The 18,474-nt window shown below is 43.0% G+C and overlaps 1 protein-coding gene and 1 pseudogene across 11 annotated transcripts in view; both read left to right on the forward strand.

Moving 5' to 3' along the window:
- ITPR1 (inositol 1,4,5-trisphosphate receptor type 1) overlaps positions 1–18,474 on the forward strand; it is a 404,888-nt gene that overhangs the window by 121,149 nt on the left and 265,265 nt on the right. The gene's annotated exons all lie outside the window — the stretch shown is intronic.
- LOC102473210 (40S ribosomal protein S21 pseudogene) lies at positions 4,624–4,872 on the forward strand (annotated as a pseudogene).

The raw sequence follows: 18,474 nt of genomic DNA on the forward strand, positions 1-18,474 counted from the left end.
TATTATTTTAAATGAAAAGCTGTGGAGGTGGATTTTAATGTGAGATTGCCCAATTTTGAAAGAGTAACAACTAATACTAGTCCATTTAAAACGTTGAGCAGTCCAGATAGAACATTGTCTGGGAGGCAGATTTTTTTTTCTTTAAGAGAGGTTTTTGCTATAGGGTGTGTGTGCTTACGCAGAGACAGAGAGACAGAAAGCAAGAAATCATGCTCCTAGGGGGAGTGGGCATGCTGCAGTCCCTTCTTTTCTATTTTCCTCTCGGGATCTTGGGCACACACACAATGCGTGCCCAGCATGAGTTTTAAGCCACCAGGTCTGAGACTCGAACCACAGGTGACTATGTGAGAGTCCAGTGACATAATCATTATGCCACCTGCCGGTCCCACGGGAGCTGGATTTAATCTCAAGTCCACCAACTGGCAAATTTTAAGATCATGTTTTTGTTTTTGTTTTTAATGTGAAGCTCTTGTTAATTCGGTGTGTACATCCTTATCGCAGAATACTGAGCAAGGTTTGTGGGGCTGGAGCACCTGTAGGTGATAAGGTCCTTATGGAACTCCTAGCATAGTAGAGAAATGAGACCACAGTCATGGCTTTGTGTAGGAAATGTCACAGAGAAGGAAGACAAGCGTGCCCTGGAGTTTCCCCACTTGGACAGCAACTTTTGGCTAGCAGTACTGAGAACAGGGAGCAGCGAATCCTGTTGTAAAGGAGAGGAAGTGAGAGTGGGTGGGAAAGGCCGTGGCTTTGAGACACTGAGGAGGATGAGAGAAAGCAAGCTGTTTCAGAAATGGCAAGTGGTGGAGATTGGTTAACTTTTAACTAACGACTCTGGCCTCATGTGACATGTGATCTATTTAGCTGCTGTTCATGGCAGGCCACCCGTTAGCTGGGCAGGCCATTCCTGGCTGCCTGCTTGGAGTATAACATACATAAAGACACAGTGGTGTACTTGTGCGGATGCTTGCCCTCAGTTTTGCCAACATCTGTAGAGACCCATGCATTGGGAAGCTGATGGTGTTAGAAGACTTAGATGCAAAGAGCTGAGTTGACAGACCATCCTTCAGCTTAGCTGTCATTTGAGTCTATAACTGTATCCCCCAGAATTTTCTTTTTTTGTGTGTTTATCAGTTGGCAATTGACATGGGCCTTCAACGCCTATCCAAGATGTGCACATCCTTGCACCGCTCTGGGTAGCAAGGCATGCCAGGTGTCAGTGTCTCGTCTCAGTTAAAGTTGGTAGCATCCTTCTCACCTCTGCAGGTTACAAGAACAGGCTCTCCTCTGTGACCTGTCATTAGCTGTGTCTCCAGTTGTTGTATGGCAGTGGAATGCTCTTAACTATATCTTAGGAGTCTTTGGTGTAGCAAGGGGGTCTTCTCCCCACTTCCTTTCCTAAATGTGTTGCAGGAAACACTTCTTTGGACACAGAATTGAAAAAAAAAAAAAGTAGAAAAGTTTTCTGAAGCATAGTACCTCAGTTTTAAGATGCTCATAAAGCAGGCAAGTTATAGTAAAGACTCTGAAGTCTTGCAATAAAGAAATTGTCTTAACTTTGTCCAAATGAAGTTTCCCAAAATTATGCCTGAAAGTGTAGGCTCTGGATTTGGGATGCTTTGGTTCAGATGCAAACCCATGTAAGTTATTCAACTTCCTTGAGCCTGCCTTTTTCTGAAAATGTTGTTGCACCCACAGGGCATCCTGGTACCTCTCTTGGTCATGTCCCGGTAGTGTCTCTCTCCTATAGCATGGATCCAAATCTAAATGTTATATTATAGATGCAGTGCAAGAGACTTTAGTAATGAGTGTATGCGTTGTGTTTCCTTTTCTGGCCATCTCCTGTATTTTGGAAAAAAAAAAATCTATAGAAACGAAATGCTCTTATTACTGAGGGTTTCCTATGAGTGAACGTTGCATTCTTAGTAGTCCTCAGATAATGGGTCTTTTATTGTTATCCCTATTTTGTGGGCAGGGATGTGGTACCGTGGGTTCAATGCATTGCCTAAAGTCACAGAGCTAGTGGGGATGGAGCAGGCCTTGACCCAGGCCTCACTGTCTGCAGCTGCATACCAGCAGCCCATAGTCGGACTCCTGCTCACACTTGTTTTTTGTTTTACCGGCACAATGTTTTGAAAATTGAGTTAGTTGGTTTACCCTTAAAAGTCAAAAGATTTTACAGTGAAAAAAAAAATTTCTGACTTTTTGGGGAAAATCCAGACTATTTAGCCATCTTGGATTAGCATTCCCATTACAACTGTTGTCAGAAACTGAGTAAGAGATTTTGCCTTTTGATGGGGCAGATACTCATTAGCTAACATCCTTTTACTTCCTATGGCCCTCACCTTGTAATTTATTATTATTATTATTATTATTATTATTTTGGAGAGGATTTTGCTATAGGGCACGTGCACTCACCAGTAAGACAGAGACACAGAGAGACAGAAAGTGAGAAATCACCTCTCTGGAGGGGATGGCCACACCGCAATCCCTTCTTCATTCTCCTCTAGGGATCTTGGGCATGCACACTCATGTGCCTGGCATGAGTTTAAGCCACTGGGTCTGGTACTCAAATCACGGTCAACTACATGGGAGTCCAGCGACATAGCCATTACACCAACTGCTGGCTCTGTAATTTTTTTTTTTAAGTTTATTTACTTACTTCTGTGAGTGAAAGAGAAAGAGAAACAGAACCTGCAATAGGATCTTGATGCCATCATCCACCCCCAGCTTGCCCCAAATCATGGGCACATGCGTGCCCAACACACCCAGGGAGGTCTACAGATGTGAACTTGCAACCTTCTCATGTGGGCCATCCTCATAGGAGCATTGTGTTTTACCATGGCCAGACATTCCACCCCTTGCTTATCAATCCTGAGCGTCTGCTGTAGGAAGTTGGGATTGCAGTGCTGCACTCGACTCAAGAAAACTGGGGACAGGAGCAGTAATGAGCCGTGAAAGTGAGAAGTGGTGAGAGGAAGTAATTGCCTGGGCCCTCGTGCACTTGTACACTAGTGGCTTTTCTTTTTCTTTTCTTTTCTTTTTTTTTTTTTTTTTAACAATTTGGTTCCTTGGAGCTTTGACCTTGACTTTTGCTGGAAGCATACCTACTCTCCATTGAACCAGTCTTGCAGTAGACAGCATGGGGGCGGCATGTCAATAGCACTTTTAAAAAATGCTGGGCAGGGCGTGTGTGTGTGAGAGCGAATATATTCAATCAGGGCCTGGTCACTCTGCAGTTCTTTTTTCCAGTCTCCCCCATGCACCCCTGTCAGGATCCTGGCTAGGCATGTGTGCACCTGGCATGTTTTTTCAAAGCTACCAGGGCTGGGAATCAAACCTGATTGGCCACGTGGGATCTGCTTTCCTCTGCATGGCATTTAGCTGCTGCACTGCTTGGCTTGTTCAGTACACACTGTTGTAGGGTGGCGGATATAGGTGTCTTTTGGTTTTGCTTTGATATCTTTTTTGAGGTTTAGTTGATATAAATGTAGTAAAACCCCACTTTTAGAAATGACGTAGTACCTCCGTAAGGTCATCACCACAATCAAGAGAATGAAGATACTCATCTCTTTCAGGAGTCTGCTTCTGCTGTTGGGAATTCCTCCTCTTTCTGTATCCCCTCCCCTGCCTGTCCTCAGGAAACCCTGATCTGCTTCAACACTGTAGTTCAGTTAGTGTTTCCTAGAATTTTAAAAAATATACTTTTAAAAATAATAATTTTGGAACCAGCAGTTGGCGTAATGGCTATGTCGCTGGACTCCCATGTAGTCGACCGTGGTTCGAGTCCCGGACCTAGCGGCTTAAACTCGCACCAGGCACACGTGTGTGTGTGTGTGTGTGTGTGTGTGTGTGTGTATACCCAAGATCCTGAGAGGAGAATGGAGGAGAAGGGATTGCAGTGTGACCATACCCCCTGGGGGGGTGATTTCTCACTTTCTCTCTCTCTGTCTCTCTCTTTCTGGCGAGCGCACATGCCCTGTAGCAAAAACTTCTTAAAAAATTAAAATAATTATTTTATTTAACTTTATTTATTTGTTGGTTTGTTTATTTTGATTTGACCAGAGAGGGACAGAGTAAGAAGGGGGACAGGGAGCAGTGAGAAAGCAAGCTGCCGGGTCCAGGACTCGAATCATGGTTGGCCATGTGGGAGTCCAGCGCCCTTACCTACCAAGCCATCTGCCGGCCCCAATTCCCTAGAATTTTGTATATGAATGGAATTACATAGCAGGTACTCTCTCTTTCTGAACTCTTTCAAATAGCATAATTTTGTTAAGATTCATCAATGATATCAGTATCAGTAGTCAAGTGGGTTTATTTATTTATTTTTTAATTGCTGTGCCCTATTATATTGCATACCTTAATTTCCACTTGAGACAGATTTTTTTTGGACACTATGTACTTGGTTTCTGGCTCCCAAGGCCTTTCCTGATGCACATTCTTCAAGTTCCCTGGTGGGTTAAAATTCACGTGAGGATTTCTAAGATCTCAGGTTATTCTGTAATTCCAATTGTTGGTGGTGGCCTTGCTGAGAAACATGTGGATGGGGTCTTTGAAAGTCCAAAGGCTGGAGCCCAGAAAGACCATCATCCCTCTGCTCACACGTGCTGGTGGGGCCTCAAGATGCAGAATGACTCCGGTTGGTTCGTGGACCTATATGTGCCGCGGAAGTTTTCCCCCAGCAACTGCATCATTGGTATTGAGGACCTCGTGTACATTAGGATGAACATGACTGAGGTGAGCAAGGTCTTCGGCTGGTTTAACGGCCATTTCAAGACCTCTGCCATCTGCGGCCATTTGCCGCATGGGGAAATCAGATGACTCCCTTCTCTGGCAGCCAAGGCTGATGGCATCATCTCAAAGAACTTCTGATCAAAGAGAACCACTGATAGCGTGGAGAAGAATTGTCATAAAAAAACAGTGAAAGAGACCAGCATTTGGTGTAATGGCTATGTAGCTGGACTTCCTGTGTAGTCAACGGTGGTTCAAGTCCCGGACCTAGTGGCTTAAACTCACGCTGGGCACTTGTGTGTGTGCCCAATATCCCGAGAGGAGAATGGAGGAGAAAGGATTGCAGCATGGCCATCCCCCATGGGGGGGGGGGGGGGATTTCTTGTTTTCCTTCTGTCTCTCTCTGTCTTTCTGGCAAGCGCATGCTCCCTATAGCAAAAACCTCTCCCAATAAATAAATAAATAAATAAATAAACAAAAAAAAACATCCCTGTGGACCTTCTGTTTTGTGGAGTTTTTTCCTTTCCTTTTCTTTCTTTCTTTCTTTCCTTTTTTTTTTTTTTTTTAAGGAGAATTTAAATAGCTTTGATTTTTAGCTTCTAAATTGAGAACACTTTCCTTGTCAAATATATGTGAATGTTTACATGTCTTCTATGCAAAATGATAGTTGGGGCTGTTTGGGAACCTTAATGTGGAGATCACAGTGTGAAGGATGGTATTCTGGGAATGTAAAGTTAGTGGTGGTAGACACATTCCTTGGAAAAAGGTCAAGATTGTGTCACATGAGCTACTCGGTTGTGGCTGTCCTTCTAAGACTGATTTGCTCCCCGAGCGTGAGTCTCACAAGAATGTTAGCAGCCCTCACAGCACAGGAATGGAGAAATGGAAATACAAGTGCCGCTTCAATTCTTACTTGTGTGTTACATCTTATGAAACTATGTCATGATTTTGTGATGTGCAGAGAAATTCATTCAGTGTTACAAGTTGCATTTATTCCAGGAAGAGAACTTGGTCAAAGCTAACCTCACCAAATACAGTGTCATCTCCATTGCCTATAAAGTCATTGATAGTAAAGAAAAGCGGCTTGGGGATGTTACATCACACTGTCTTATACATCAGCTGGGCCCGTTTTGAAGCCTGCCATCCTTCCTCATCCTGTATTGGAAAAGCTGAGTTTTCAGACCCAGGTTTTTCACCTCACATTCTTACATATTATAAAGCATTATAAATAGCGTGTTTGTTCTCGAGTACTATTGGGTCATTAGGAAACCATGTCACATTTTTTTGCATAGAAAAATACATCATGACTTTCCTGACAACCTAAGAATTTGTTTAACTTTTAGAGAAATTAAAACAATTCTACATTTTCAAATGTCCTTAATTACATTTGCAGGCTTTCTTGGTAAGTTTCTAGAATATTGTTTTGAATAAATAATTGAGAAAAAATTCTTTTGTCAGTAGTAGTTGGGTTTGGGGAGAGTTAGATGGACATTAATCACCTGTTATAAGTGAAGGAGAAGGAAACTCATAATTTATGGTCAATTAGTTTATTATTTTTTTAAGTTTTTTTTTTTTTTTTTTTTTTTTTTTTTTCCCAAGGGGATCTGAACTCCACAACGAAACTTTTTTTTTGCCATAGGGCATGTGCACTAGCCAGAGAAAGAAAGAGGAAAGAGAGTGAGAACGTGAGAAATCACACCCCAAGAGCGGATAACTATGCCACAGTCCCTTCTCTTTCATTCTCCTCTTGGGATTTTTGGCATGAATGCATATGCACCTAGTGTAATTTTCAAGCTGTCAGGTCTAGGATTCGAACCATGGTCAGCCATGTGGGAATCCAGCATCTTAATTACCGTGCTACCTGCTGGCCCTAGTCACTTGATTTTTTAACATAAGAACCAAGACATTTAAATGGGGGAAATGTTCTTTTCCAAAAGTTGTGAAACAACTGAATTTCCACAAAGAATAATTTTGGAACCAACCTCACACCATCTACAAATGCTAACATGGATAAAATATGAGAGCCAATACTGTAAACCTCCTAGAAGAAAACATAAGTGTGAATCTTCATGGTCTTGAATAGGTGGTAGTTTTTTAAGATGACCCCCAAAAGCAAAAGAAATATTAGATAAACTGGACTTTATCAAAATTAAAAATGTTGATGTTCCAGATGATAGTGTCAAAGTGAAGAGGATAAAGGGAGAAAATGGCCATCAGTGGATAAATAGGCAAAACCTGTGATAGCGACACAGTGACATTTAAAGGGTCTTCAAAAGGTTCATAGGAAAATATGTATTATGATAGAATTATGCATGGATTTCAAAAAAATTTTATGCACCAGAATAAACTTATACTTTAATTCCGTTTTCTACAAACTGTGAGGTTCTTTTTTTTTTTTTTTTTTTTGGCTTGTATTCAGTCATAAAAAGGAATAACGTGGGGCCAGCAGGAGGCATTGTGGTTGAGGCCCTAGATTCCCACATGGTCGATCAGAGTTTGAGTCCCAGATCTAGCAGCTTGCTTGCTTACTCTCTCTCTCTCTCTCTCTCTCTCTTTCTGGTCAAATTAAAAATAAATGAATAAATAAATGCAATTAAATTTATTAAAAAAAGGAATAATGTACTGATACTTGCTACGACATGGAAGAACCCTTCCAAATGCCTATCACAAAAGGCTACCGACTTATTTTATTTTTATCTATCTTTTTTTTTTGGAGAGGTTTTTGCTTTAGTGTGTGTGTGCTCACCAGAAAGACAGAGAGAAACTGAGAGACAGAAAGCAAGAAATCATCCCCCAGGGGGCCGCAATCCCTTCTCCTCCATTCTCCTCTCAGGATCGTGGGCATGCACACACATGCGCCCGGCATGAGTTTAAGCCACCAGGTCCAGGACTCAAACTGCTGTCGACTACATGGGAGTCCAGCGACATAGCCATTAGGCCAACAGCTGGTCCTAAGGCTACCTATTTTATTGTCCCACTTGTTTGGAATGTCCAGAATCTATAGAAACAGAAAGTAAGTTACTAGACACTAGGTTAGGAGGGGAAGAGGGACTAGGAAACTAACTACTGATGGGTACAGGATTTTGTGTATGTGAGAGGGAAATCATGTAGATGTTCTGGAATTAGGCATGATGTGGTACCAACTCTGAACTTTTTTAAAAAAATAATAGATTTATACTCTGAATTTTGTTGTATGTGAATGATAGCTCAATGAAAAAGGTTCAGGTTTCTGGCAACAGACAATGTGCAAATAAAACAACAGAGACATTAAATAAAATAATAAAGCATCAACATTTGACTAAATATTAACAGTAAAAGATAAAGGGGAAGGAAAAAAGGCAAGACCTTCTTTTGGGATGACAGTTTGTCTGAGGATCTATTTTAGGTGGGAGTAAACTTTAATTTAGCAAATGTTACTGACAGCTTATTTACTGGCAAGGCCCTGTGGAATACAGTGATGAGTAAGGCCCAGACCTGGGCTCATCAGCATTCACAGATTTGCAGAGGAGGAAGAGGGAGGTCAAGTAGATAGGGTGGAAGCCCGAAATCTCTGCTGAGGCAGCAACATGCAAAGAATGATGCATGCCTGACGATGGGCCAAAGAATTTATAAAGATATTAGCTGGAAAAAATATAACCAGATTATTTGGAGAGCTAATTACATGTCTACTCCTGGGGAAGGGGGATTGTCCAGTGTTGACAAGAGAATGTCTAAGGGTTGAAATGGATTGTCTCACTGCAATGATAAGCAAAGTAAAGATCATCTCTGCTATAGCCTCAGTTTACCTGAGCAAGGAATTCATAATTTTCCCACTGGCCAGATATGGGCCATGTGTGAATATGCTGGTATCATCTTAGCTGGAAGGGGGGCCCTGCACTGAGCGGAACCTATGGGGAGAGAGCTGGATCTCTGTGGCCGAGGAGGGCCTGTGACTGTCAGAGAGATGTTCTCCCTTGGAAGAGAAAATGTACAGGAGGGAGTTCTCACAGTGACAAGTTGGTAGGGAAGGTGTCCCCTGATGTTCTAACCAGAGCAGGTGGACAGCATGTGTCTTAGGTGTGCTGCCCTGAGAAGGATACACCATCCCTTATGTGATGTTCCAGGCAGAAAAGAACCATGAGGAATCATTAGAGAAACCCCAAATGAGGGACAGTCCATTTATTAAAAAACAAAAACAAAAAAATAGGGAGTTGTGTTAAGTGTCATGTCCATAGAAGACAAAAAAAACGGTGGTAGGAACATTACAACTAAATGCAGTACTGGATCCTAGCTAGATCCTGGACTGGAGTGGGGGAAGTGCTAGAAAGGACATCATTGGTCAAATGTCAAAATCAGAGTGTGAACCAGAGGTGAGATAAAAGCATACAATCAAAGTCCCGTTTGCTAACATTGATAACTTTACTGTCATCATGTCAGAGAAGATCCATATTTATTTTTTCCAGAGCGATTTTTGCTACAGGGTATGTGTGATCGCTAGTGAAACAGAGAGAGGCAGAAAGTGGGAAATCACCCCCTGAGGGGAGATGGCTATGCCACAGTCCCTTTTCCTCCAGTCTTCTCTTGGGATTTGGAGCACACATACACAAACACCTGTCCTGAGTTTTAAGCCTCTGAGTCAGGGACTTGAACTGCAGTTAGCCATGTGGGAGTCCAGCAACGTAACTATTATGCCATCTGCTGGTGTCAGTCCCTATTTTTAAAAGACATAGAAACAGGACATGATATATACAGATTACTTGTAAATGTTTTATGAAGTTATTTCATATGTATATGAAATATATATATAATGATATACAATCAAATATATGAAATAATTACATATGTAGATAACATGTATGTATATACAAAAGCACTTCAGAAGTTCATGGAAAATAGAATTAAAATAGTTTATGGTCAAAGTTTTTGAAATCCATACGTAGTTTTTTTTTATAATAGGCATTTCCACTTTCTCTCTCTCTCTTTCACATTCACATCCACACACACAAATAGAATAAAAATGATAAAGCAAATGGGCAAAATGTTAACATTAGTTGATTCTGGGTATAGAGTTGTCTATGCATTATTCTTAAAATTTTTATGTAGGTTTGCAGTTGTTTCCAAATAAAAATCTAAATAAATGCCCACAATGAAAGAGCTCAAGCACCCATCGCGTCTGTCGTCCAAGTTTGGGCATGAAGCCAGCTTGATTGTCCCAGCCCTGCCCACTCTTCTTGTCACCACTCTCTCCCCACATTCTTTGCTTCTTCCGAGGTGGGATCAGAAAGTGAAGGGGGCAGCTTGGGGCTGTGGTGGAGAGGTTGGAGTGTTAGGTAGGAAAGAGAATGGAGGGCAGAATTTTAGCCTGAAATATTATCGAGAACTTTGTGACATGGGTGTAGAGACTTTTAATTTCTGAGATGGTATAATTTGAAATTCTTGCTATTACTAGAGACTTGGCTAACATTTTTTCTCCCTTAAATCCATAAACAGGGGAAAGAACTGTCCCCCCTGAAAACATTTTAAAACAGTAGAAGACAAAGATGTTTTCTGCTTACATCACATGAGTTCTTATGGGTCAGTGTGCCTATTACATAGATTGTAAGGTAGTGATAGAATGAAGGTGGTGTCTGACCTCCCGGAGGAGGGGAGCGAAGACCTCTGGGTGACAGTCTTCCCTAAGGAGCAGAAGTTAGAGGTGAGCTGGAAGCAGGAAAGATGGTGGGTGTCACAGGTGGGAAACGGCTCTGGTACTGGTTGAGCTGATAACTTCACAATCTGATGGAGAAAAAGAACAAGTTGGAAAAGCCTCAGAAGAGTGATGTATGGCACACGTTCGTGAGGACTGTAAGGAGCGTGGGATGGTGGGAGTGGGTATTCATAGGGGAACGTTTTTAAAAAGCAGAAACTGGAGAGGTTGAGGGAAAAAAACCTGGTTAATAGTGTTCTTTCCACAACACCAGGCATCACTATATTGGAGGCATGTGAGCACGTTCATTGATAAGCTGTTGGAGATGGGTCTGGACAGGACATGGGATCTCCCTGATGGGGCCAGGGACAGAAGTCTGTCAGAACCTTGCTGCTCAGTGCCCCACTCCAGCAGTGTGGATGTCCCCTGAGGACTGGGTAGAAACACGGGGTCTCAGACCAGCCCCTGATCTGCTAAGTTGGTGCCTGCATTTTCCCGAGATCCCCAGGTGATTTTTCTGCACATTAAAGTTTGAAATGTACTGGTTTTAGAATTCAATTATCCTGCAGGTCAGTATGGTTGGGGACAAGTGGCACTAAAATAACCAAAAAAACTTCTTAAAAATGAGGATTCCAACTACCTGTTGGCATGGTAGTTAAAGGTGCTGCACTCCTACATGGACAGCTAGTAGTTCAAGTACCAGACGGGGCTGCTTTAAATTCACGCCAAGCACGTCTGCATACACACCCAAAATCCCAAGAAAATGGAGGAAAAGGGATTGTGGTGGGGCCATACCCTTTGGAGGGTGATTTCTCAGCTAGCCGGTGGCTTGGTGGTTAGGGTACAGGATTCCACATGGCAGTATGATTCAAGGCTCAAATTTTAGACCAGTGGTTTGAGAAACACACTGGGCACATGCGTGCAGATACCCAAAATCTCGAAAGGAGGGAGAAATAGAGAATAAGAGATTGCAATGTGATCGTTTCTCCTCCCTGACCCCTTCCCCCTTCAAGTGCATGTGCCCTCTGTCAAAAATGAGAAACATGAGGATTCTTTGGCTCATACCTTCTATCCACTCAGGCATCAGTTTTTTTTTTGTTTTGTTTTGTTTTTAAGGTTTTTGCTATAGGGCGCATGCACTCGCCAGAAAGACAGAGAGAGAAAGAGACAGAAAGCGAGAAATCTCCCCCTAGGGAGGATGGCCCGCCACAATCCCTTCTCCTCCATTCTCCTCTCAGGATCTTGGGCATGCACGCACACGCGCCCGACGTGAATTTAAGCTGCTGGGTCCAGGACTCGAACCGTGGTTGATTTCATGGGAGTCCAGCGACATAGCCATTATACCAGCTGCTAGTCCCTCAGAGGCACTGGTATTTTCATCAACTCCCCTAGCAATATTGATACATGCGAGCATAGCCGAGGTGGTGTGAATCTTAAAGGGGTGGTGTGAATCTTAAAGGAGCAGTTCTCAGCTAAAATCCGGGGAGACTGAAGGGAAAACCCTGTTCATGTCTCATCTCTAGACCAATGGTTTAGACTCTCTGAGAGAGGAGCAGCTGCATTGTGCTGTTTCAGAGCTCCTCCACGTGACTATAAGGAATAGGCAGGGTTGAGAATCACAACCCTACAGCATTTTAGACAGAGGAGTCAATAGAGAATTCTGACCATCATGTAGAATTCCAAGTACAGAAAAGAAGCTACTTTGGAGACATAACTCAGAAGGATCTAGAGTGCTTTTTGACCCTTTGTGTCCATCAGTCTGTCTCCTGTTAACTCAGGGCATTGGCTCTCAAGATGGATAGGTAAGACAGTTTAACCCTGTGATTCTCAGTATGGGGTGATTTTAGCCCCTAAAGGACATTTGACAAAAACTGGAAACATTGGGACCAACAGTTGGTATAATAGCTATGTCGCTGGACTCCCATGTAGTTGACCATGGTTTGAGTCCCAGACCCAGTGGCTTAAACTCACGCCAGGTGCATGTGTGTACGTGCCCAAGATCCTGAGAGGAGAATGGAGGAGGAAGGATTGCGGCATGGCCATCCCCCCTGAGGGGTGATTTCTCACTTTCTGGCTATCTGTCTGTCTCTGTCTTTCTGGCAAGCGCATGTGCCCTATAGCAAAAATTTCTCAAAAAAAAAAAAAAAAACAAAAAAAAAAACAAACCTGGATGGAAACATTTTTGATTGTTAAAACTGGGGGATAGTGGTACTGACCATAGCGCATCAAGGCCATAGGTGCTGCAACCATCTGACAATGCGCAGGGCAGTCCCCCCCAACAAAGAATTACAGGTGATCTCCAACATGTCGGTGGTGGTGTTAAGAAACCCTGTCCCATTACAACCTAATTGCCTTTTGGGGGATCTGGAAATCACTCCTGATGAACCCCTACTGTAATGAGCCACTCTTTGGGGACAGCATGTGCTGTATCTTGCAGGTAGCAGTTCTGGGGGAGAGACATTTGACAATCATTTCTCTTGGCAGATATTTTTACTTCAAAAGGCTGTTTGGTAGGCTGTATTTGCTAAGATAAAAATAAGGTGTAAGCAAAGGAAACATAGGTCATGAAATAAATCAAGAAAGTGACTTCTCTTTATTTAGAATACATATTTGCTACCTTTGACTGCTGATTTAATTAGTTCTATCTATCTATCTATCTGTCTGTCTGTCTATTATTCCCTTAGGCTTAGGGCTGGTGAAAAGGCCTCTTTGGCAGGAATCTGCTTATTGAGGATGTATTTAATACATATTTCTAAGTGTAAAAAGTATGCGGGGTGGGGGGGGGATGGTGGCTACCTAGCCATTGTGGTATAGTCTTAAGAGCTTGCAAGGCTGAAAACCTTCCATCTGACCATGGGTCCAGATGTCCATGCTGGCCTGAATGCACACTGGGAACACGTGTGCACACCCTGGCATCCTGAGGGGCTAGAAGGCAGCAGAAAGGAGATTGCAGTATGACAAGATCCTATCAAGGTCCCCCTGTCACTCATTTAAGAAGGAATGTGGGGGCCAGCAGGTGGCATGATGGTTAAAGTGCTAGATTCCCACATGGCTGACCATGGTTCAAGTCCTAGACCTGGTGGCTTGAAAATTACTCCGAGTGTATGTGCCCAAAATCCTGAGAGGAGAATGGAGGAGAAGGGATTGTTGCATGGTCATACTCTCTAGGGGGTTATTTTTCATGTTCCCTCTCCCTCTCTTTCTCTGACTTTTTCTGGTAAGCACACGCACCCTATGGCAAAAACCTTTAAAAAAAAATTATGGGAATGGCCCAGGTTACACACAAGGCTAGTTGGGAAATGCTACGATAGAGAGACTAAAGGCCTCGGGGTTGGATCACCAGGTTTTAATGGAGAACAGAAAGGAAAGGAATAGAGTCAGGAAGAAGGGGGCAGTGCCTTCCTTCAGTCCTTCTTAGCTCTGTAGAGAAATGGGTTCAAACCGGCTCACTGGCAGCATTGTCTTGAACTGTGTGTGGAAAATGTATCTGTGATCTAATGGTGATGCCTGGCCCAGGGATGGGAGGGAGGAGGTTGCAGATTAGCTGTTACTAGGCATCCCTGCTCTAGACTGTGGGCCCTGTGTCAAGAGGTCGGGTCCGTTGTGCAGAAGAGTAAATTAGTTCTGGGGTGGCTGAGGCTCCACTACAGCACATTTCGCTGGCATCCGGCTTCTCCCGTTGGCTTGTCCAGTAGATCCTGCAAAACTAAGGTCAGGAGCCTCGCCTCTCTGCCTTCCCATCTCCACCTGGGTTGGGGTAGGTGCTCCTCTGCTCAGCTTCCTGGAGTGACTCCTCTGTCTCCCAGATGGCGTTCAAGCAGGTCTAACTGACTTGGTGTTTCCAGCACATGGGCACTTACTAAGTGTTCATTGAGTGCAGAAGAAATCCAGTTACTTTAAAAGAAAGAGCCTGCTTTTCCTTCATGTAATGGGAATTTCTGATGGGAAGTCTTTTTCCAGGAGGATCTCAAGATGACCAATCGACTAACTTGATAACTTCTTTCAAGCCAGCTGCTCCAGGCTTCTGAAGGCCCTTTTGTAGAAGATATGACATCCCCTCTCAGGTTCTCAGATGCCAGCGTTTTGAACTAGCCAGGGCTGTGCATGATAAAAATTTAATTTGCCTTGAACTGTGGCGGTGCTGAGGACATAGACTTCTAGGCAGCAAAGGTTTTTTAACCCAAAGTCCATGTCGTTTGCTGTTCACAGACGTGGCTTGGATTTGAGCACTGTCATTTTTTTCCATGCCCTTCTGTCTGTTGAATTCCTTGACAAGTCTATCTCCCGCTTTGTCCTTCTCTCCAGAATGTATTGATTTTCAAAGGATTGACAAATGGGGCCAAGTTACTTATGTAGCAGGATTCCCTTCATCTCTACCACTCTTCTCTCCCCCCTCTTTTATCCTCTTTCTTTCTCTGGCTCTCTTTTAAATTAGGACTTTGAAAGAACCCTGCTTTGAATTCAGTGAATACTTTTTTGGTTTTTGTAAGTGTTACACTTGAAAATAAATTTTGTAGATGATTTTTAAAACTTTGTATTGTACAAAAATGTCAGCCTATCTGTAAGTTGAGGGGACAGTAAAATGAATCTCCGTGTACTCAACCATGACTCTTACCAGACTCATGGCGGATCTTGTTTTGTCCCGCCACCCCCTCACCTCCCTCTCTCCGATTATTTTGATGCAAATATCAGACATTGGCTCATTAGAGACTACATTGTAAACTACCTATTAATATTATAAAGCCATTTTGCCAGGAGGGAGAACTACTCTCTGTTTCTAGTCTCCTGGGGCATTAGGCTTGGGGCCAGGGAATGCTCATTGCTCAAGTGTCCCGTGGGCCACACAGAAATCCAAGGCTGTTTGGGGATCAAGTGACATAATATCTCTCCTCCCTGCCTTTCTTCCTCTCTGCTAGCTATCCCTCAACCACAAACCCTGAAAAAACAAAGCATGCTTTTCCAGCAGTGGAAACCAGACATATATATTTTTTTTAACATAAAGGAAAATGTGTTTTTCCATTATCACTAAGATCCTTTTCATGAGAACAGGAAAAGTATTTCACTTTTGTCTTTTATTGAGGTGTTTTGTATTTGAGGAAGGCATACACAAACTTTAAATGTACAATTCAATGGAATTTTACATGTATAATACACCTACGTGACTCCCCACCCAGATGGATATGGAGGATATTTCCATCACCTAGAAAGCACTCCTTTCCAGAATATTCCACTCCCAACAAAGGAAACCACAATTTTTTTTAAAAATCTGTTGTTATTGTTTTGGCCATAGAGTGAGAGACAGAGAAAGTGAAAAATCACCCCTCAGTCTAGATGCCCATGCCACAATCTCATCTCCATTCTCCTCTCAGGATTTTGAGCACATACGCACATGCACCAAGTGAGATTTTCAAGCCACTGGGTCTAGGACTCAAACCCTGGTTAACCATGTGGCATTCCAGCACTTTCACCACCTGCTTGTCCTGATAACCACTATTCAGATACTGTCATCATGATTCGTTTTATCTATTCTTGATCTTCATATGAATGGATTCATCCAGTATAAATGGACTTTCTTTTTGCTTTGGCATCTTTCACTCAAGATCATGTTTATGAAGATCATCACGTTGTATGTAACAGACACAACATTTTGTTGCAGTGTGGTGTTGGTATTCCAGCATTGCCCTGCACCATGAATACACCATTTGTTCTTTCACAGCAGGTGGTAATTATTGAGTGGTCCTTCTCTGCCAAGGTCTTTTTAAAGGATTATCAGTGAAGTAGTTAATGTAATCTTTCAGATTAATTTGTGAATGAGCCATCATGGTGATTCTTCTTTTATAGGCAAGAAATGAAAACTTATGGAGGTTAGGGACCAGCAGGTGGTATGGTGGTTAGGGTGCTGGGCTTCCACATAGTCAACCATGGTTTGAGCCCTGGACCTGGCGGTTTGCTTTTTCTCTCTGACTCTCTCACGTCAAATGCAAAGATAATAATAATAAAGTGAAGTTAGATATATAATTCTTTAAAAAATTAGGTTAGATATTTTTTTCTGAAATCATACAACTCCCATGTGATAGAGCTGGGGTTTAAACCCAGTCTGCCAGATTCCAGATCAGTGTACCCTCTAGCTCTTCCAGACCTGGATTTTTCATCAGTTTCATGATGTGGAATGCGTGCTTCCGCCATACTTTATTGGCTCTTAGGACGCTACAGTCCATGAAGGATGATCTCTCTTCTAGAGGAAGACACACTGATACAGAGAGCAGTAGTTACCTATGTGAGATCCGGGGACCCATGCAGGATTGTCTTTGAGATATGTGCCTGCAGAGAGTTCTGGATTGCATGTTACAGGTTATATGTGTATACTTATTTTGACTGATGCAGTTGCCACTCAGGTAGCTTACCCAGGCTGAGCACCTGTCAACAGTGCAGAAAAATTTCTATACTCCACTGACACATGGCATTATCCAGTACCTTTGTCTATTTGTGTGCAGGGTGTTGAGCCACTGAGGGATGGAGCTAGGCTGGAACCTGGGTTTCGAATCAGACTGCCTATGTCATCATCATCTTATTGTATTCTCTTTGGGGCTGATGAAAGTTTCATTTATTCCTATTGCCAGTAGAGTGAAATATGTTTTATCGTTGCTGGGCTTCCACATAGTCAACCATGGTTTGAGCCCTGGACCTGGCGGTTTGCTTTTTCTCTCTGACTCTCTCACGTCAAATGCAAAGATAATAATAATAAAGTGAAGTTAGATATATAATTCTTTAAAAAATTAGGTTAGATATTTTTTTCTGAAATCATACAACTCCCATGTGATAGAGCTGGGGTTTAAACCCAGTCTGCCAGATTCCAGATCAGTGTACCCTCTAGCTCTTCCAGACCTGGATTTTTCATCAGTTTCATGATGTGGAATGCGTGCTTCCGCCATACTTTATTGGCTCTTAGGACGCTACAGTCCATGAAGGATGATCTCTCTTCTAGAGGAAGACACACTGATACAGAGAGCAGTAGTTACCTATGTGAGATCCGGGGACCCATGCAGGATTGTCTTTGAGATATGTGCCTGCAGAGAGTTCTGGATTGCATGTTACAGGTTATATGTGTATACTTATTTTGACTGATGCAGTTGCCACTCAGGTAGCTTACCCAGGCTGAGCACCTGTCAACAGTGCAGAAAAATTTCTATACTCCACTGACACATGGCATTATCCAGTACCTTTGTCTATTTGTGTGCAGGGTGTTGAGCCACTGAGGGATGGAGCTAGGCTGGAACCTGGGTTTCGAATCAGACTGCCTATGTCATCATCATCTTATTGTATTCTCTTTGGGGCTGATGAAAGTTTCATTTATTCCTATTGCCAGTAGAGTGAAATATGTTTTATCGTTCTACAAGTCAGCCAGTACTCTTGGTTACGAACAACAAACCTGATTTACATAAACTAGAAAGGAATCTATTAAAGGATATTGGCCAGATCACAGAGTCAGTAGGAAGGCTGGGGAACTTAGCTCAGGTGCTCAGGGAGGCGTAGTAGCATGGTCAGGTTCATGCCTGGGAACCCTTCGGAATGGTGCTACCTCTATCGCAGCAACCCCCCATTCCCTGTTGATGCCATTCTCCGCATTGCCCCCTGGACATCCAGTCCTGCTACCACAGGCAATCTCTAACTGCCCGGCATCTTTGCAGCCACCTCTCCAGGTGCAAGGCCAGGGCAGAGCATCTAACTGTCCAAGTATTGGCAGGTGCCCGTGTTCAGGCTACTGGTGAGAAAGAACTTCTCCCCCTTTGTCATCTACGGTGGGATAAGACTTTCCCTTTCCAACTGATTGGCTTGGGTTACGCCGATTGGTATTCAGTAATCTTTGTAAATAAGTAAATAAAAATCGCCTGGGCTAGATTAGGTCAAAAAGAAAGTTTTTGCCTGCATTTCCAGTTTACGACTGTCTTTGCAAATGGTGGTCCTGAAACAGCAAAGGTCATAGGGAGAGGGCAGCTGTCTGAGGTGTGGTGAGCCTGACTTTTCTGTTAAGAGAAAGCATCGGGTCATCTGAAGTGGGGGGGGGGGGGTTTTTTTTT

This window comes from Tupaia chinensis, unplaced genomic scaffold (assembly GCF_000334495.1).
Source record: "Tupaia chinensis unplaced genomic scaffold, TupChi_1.0 Scaffold000089_1, whole genome shotgun sequence".
NCBI classification, from domain to species: domain Eukaryota; kingdom Metazoa; phylum Chordata; class Mammalia; order Scandentia; family Tupaiidae; genus Tupaia; species Tupaia belangeri.